Source organism: Triticum dicoccoides, chromosome 3B, assembly GCF_002162155.2.
Source record: "Triticum dicoccoides isolate Atlit2015 ecotype Zavitan chromosome 3B, WEW_v2.0, whole genome shotgun sequence".
Classification (NCBI taxonomy): domain Eukaryota; kingdom Viridiplantae; phylum Streptophyta; class Magnoliopsida; order Poales; family Poaceae; genus Triticum; species Triticum dicoccoides.
This window is the reverse complement of record NC_041385.1, coordinates 829006609-829011039: the sequence shown is the minus strand read 5'-3', so window position 1 is coordinate 829011039 and position 4431 is coordinate 829006609. Positions and strand designations below refer to the sequence as shown.

The window sequence follows — 4431 nt, the reverse complement described above, 5'->3', positions numbered from 1 at the left end:
CAATATGGGTTGGGCCTCCGGTTAATAGGTTAGTCCCCAAAAATAATATAAAAGTGTATAATAAAGCCCATTAAACATCCAAAACAGATAATATAATAGCAGGAATAATTCATAAATTATAGATACGTTGGAGACGTATCAGCATCCCCAAGCTTAATTCATGCTTGTCCTCGAGTAGGTAAATGATAAAAGAAAGAATTTATGAAGTGTGAATGCTAGTAGGTGCACACGTTTGATCAATGATAATTTCAGTCACCTTTTCTAGCATCATTATATGTCATAACAGTAGCTCATCTCATAAAACTTTTCATGATCAAGTAACAAGGTATTCACATGTTAAGGTATTCACATGGCCAGCGCGCTGCCGAGGCTGTGGCCGGTGACCGTCACGCCAACCTCCTCGCCCCTCCCAGCGTATCGCTCCACCAGCTTCCGCACCTCGGCGAGCACCTGCTCGCGCACCGAGTAGCTGCTAAACCGGCACGTCGGGTCCTTGCCGATGTATAGGTCGACGAACCCCCTATCCACCTTCACGCTCGGGTCGGGGCACGGCACACCACAGGCAGAGAGCGGCTTCAGCATCGCCGTCAGGTCGGCCACCCACTCCAGCCGGGTCACGGTGCCGCGCCAGGCGACGGCGATGTCCCGACGTCCAATGCGCGCCGTCTCCTCATCCGTGGACACGGCGACGAAGCCGATGAAAGTGGCGGACTCGCTCCACAGCTTGTCGTCGCCCGGGTTGTGCTTCCAGATGCTGAAGTTTGGGTAGCTTGGGTGAGATGTGGCGTAGAGGTACCGGGTGACCTCGTAGCCGACGCCGGCAAGACCGACGTCCTGGAAGAAGGTGCGCGTCGGGTACTTGCAGCTACCGGAGTAGCGGGAGAAGCGGTCGTAGTCGAAGGAGTCGTAGCAAGCCTGCGCGAACTCCCGTACCGGATGAGCTCTCCACGGAGCACCGTGTCGATGGGGTCCAGCAGCCCCTGCCAATCGTTGCTGCCGTGGAGCTCCCGCCATCGCGACGTCAGCTGGCCGTCGGAGCGGCCGGTCTTCTCGGCGAGAGTGCCGCGCTCCATGTCTCCGACTACGGAGCCGGGCGACATGTTGGCTGGCGCTTCGTCGGTCGACACCGCGGAGGTGACTAGCTGAGACGGGCGTCGGCCACGGCTCGCCATCTTCGAGAGCAGCGACGCGGGACGCAAGTCCCCGGCAGGGCTGTCCGGGAGGGAGCGGGCGAGGTTGGAGGACATGGCCATTATTGTTACTGTGCTCGTGAGATGTACTATGCACGTACGTACTTGTGCGCTCTGAATCGTGAGGTTTAACACTTGGGTCTGGTGTATATATACACCACAGCTGTCGGTGTGGTACACTGGCCAGGCTGACAGCTAATCTTTCAGGAGTATCCCCATGCGCCGATGCACATGCATGCAGCAAGCTTTTCTTTTTTTTTTCTTTTTTCTTTTTGAGAGGTGCGTGCACCTAGCTAGCTTTGTGAACCATTTGCATTGTGCAAGTTGTAAGGCGAACTCTAACGCGTGACCCCAAGCGAACGTCCGTTTCATCCGCTTTTCGTTCGTTTGTGGTGGCAATAGGGTCGTGTCCGTCCGGATTTGTGGATGTGCCGGCCGTGCGCCCAACATACTGGCGCATTTCGGCCGCTTCCCGACTACATTTGTATTATTTTTGCAAACACATATATTTTATTTTTATCATTGATTTTTCATACATGGAAGCACATCATCAAATCTTGACTAGAATAGCAAGACCAAAAAAAAAAAAACAAGAACCACAAAAAAACACTTTAGAAGATATCCTGTTTCTACCATGGTAACTAATCTTATACTTCTTGCCATGTAAACATCAAAACTTTTGTTAAATTGATGATGACAAATTTAGTTTACGCACAATATTTTAAATAGCGCGCTACAAAATATAGCGAGACCCTTCTCTAAATGCTACACAAGTTATAGCGCGCTAATAGCGTGCTATATTTCAAAATAGCGTTTGCAAAAAAATTAAATATATCTTGAAATAAAGTATTTAAGCAATTTAATTTTTCATAGGAGCAAGCAATATATGCATCTGATAAAAGGAGTGAGAAAGCTAGTGGTCGTGGGTTGGTTTTGGCTTGCTGGGCCTGCTGGGCTGTGCTTATTTCAGTTTTGCATGGTTTGCATGTTGTAACGTTACAACGTTACAACGTTATAGCGTGTGTAGCGTGCTAATTACACGATTAGCGCCGTAGCGTCCAATTTTGCCAAAACGTAACGTCTCCCTTCCAAATATGCTATAACCGAGTTATAAAGGCGAAATAGCGTGCTATTTAAAATATTGTTTACGCATCATAGCAAATTTGCTTCCTGGATGATGGCGAATATAGTTATTGAATCATGGCAAATTCATGCTTACTTGCCATGGCAACTTTTGAATTTTTAAATTGTCGCGCTAATTCTTTAAATTGTCCAAAACAAGACCACATGGGAAATATTGCCATGGCAAGTTCTACTAATTACTTCACCTTCATTAACATGGCAAATTTACCTACTTCCCGCATGGTATTTTTTAACATTTTATTACCATGGCAAGTTTCACTAGTTATTTGCCATTGCAAATTTACCTAAGTCCCCATGGAAATATTTAATTTTATTTGCCATGACAAGTTTTACTATTTATTTGACTTTTTATTAACATGAACAATTTACCTAAATCCTCATGGCAGTATTGAACTTTTATTGCCATGGCAAGTTTTACTATTTGCCATGGCTAATAGACCTTTGTTAACATGGCAAATTTACCTAAATCCCATGGCAATATTTGAATTTTATTGCCATGGCAAGTTTTAGTTTTTTATTTGCCGATGGCAAGCTTACCTTTATTAACACGGCAATTTTATCTAAATCTCCATGGCAATATTTAACTTTTATTGCCATGGCAATTTTTGCTTGCCTATCTATCGATAGTAAATTGACCCTTATTAACACGACAATTTTACCTAAATCCCCATGGCAATATTTAACTTTTATTGCCGTGGAAAATTTTACTTTCTTATTTTTCCATGGCTAATTTACCTTTATTAACATGGCAAAATTAGCTTTTTATTGCCATCACAATTTTTATGTGACATACATGACAAATTTACCTTTTTTCACTCATGACACACTTACTTATATGGATCATGTCAAAAATACTTTACATCCAGTACAAATTTTGCCTTTTTCCACCATTCATGGTAATTTTTGCTTCTATTGACTATGGTCATTTACTTTACAAAACATGGCAATTATTACTAAACAAAAGATTGTGCACTTTTGTTTCTGCTCCACATGATGGCAAATTTTCATCCACATTTTTTGTCTCTTCAATCATATAGTAAAAAGAGCATAAATTTTTTTAATACACATTTCTTGCCATCATGGTAGAGATGCAACATTGCCATGAACTGTTTTCTTTTTTGCTATTTACAGAAAAAGGTCTTTTTTTTACCATGGCAATTTTTGCTTATAAAGATCATGGCAATTTTTTTGGCTTCAACTCATAGTAATTTTTTAGTAGTATCTTGTTCTATATTTTCTAGTAAAAAGAGCATAAATTATTTTTGGACCAAGAGCATAAATTATATAGTAAAAAGAGCATAAATTATTTTTGGACCATTTCAATATTTTTAGAGTATGGCAAATCTGACCTCTATTCGTCACAGAGAAAAGTGGGCTTTTCTTAGTCAAAATAGTTTTTGGGTAAACTGTGCTTTATTTTCCTTTTTATTCAATGCAAAAAAAAGGCCTAGAGTGATGGTGTTTGGGCTGTCGGTTCTCGTCCCGAACAGACATGTTCGATCAATCGGCTCACCTGTAACGAACAACTCGTTCGATCTGGGGCTGTCCCAAACCGAACGGCCGGGAGATATCGGGGTCCTTATTTTTTTGAATTGGACTCTTTTTAAGATGGGCCATTAGTATCTATAATTTACGGTGTGAGATAATTTAATATATCTGGGCTAATGTAATCTCTTATTTGCCTTCTATCTTAATTATATAATAGATACATTTTCTAGCTCAAATTAAACTGCAAAAACATAGTTAAAGAGATGGAAATAAGTTTGACGCATCAGCTAATTATAGGTTGCCTAAAAAAATAGGTGTAAGTCGATTTCATTTAAGAGAGAAGAAGAAAAGGACGTAGGTGCGCGGGGCTCTATCGGCGAGACATGGACTTTGCGCCTGACCATAGCATCCCTGAGGCCTCGCGGGGGCAGGGACAACCTGAAAGCAGCAGCAAGGATGCTGGTTTTTAGGTGCGGGTTCGGCTTACCGCTTAGATTATATACCTACCTCGTCAGAGACAGGCAGCGCTGCAAGTGACAGCGAGGCGAAGGCGAGGCAGGGATGGAAGGAGAGCTGAGCGGGTGGAGGAGGAAGAAGAGGAGTAGGACTA

The 4431-nt window shown here is 42.9% G+C and overlaps 1 pseudogene; it reads right to left on the bottom strand.

Moving 5' to 3' along the window:
* Window positions 1-345: 345 nt before the first annotated feature.
* Window positions 346-1299, bottom strand: LOC119280187 (annotated as a pseudogene).
* Window positions 1300-4431: the final 3132 nt, after the last annotated feature.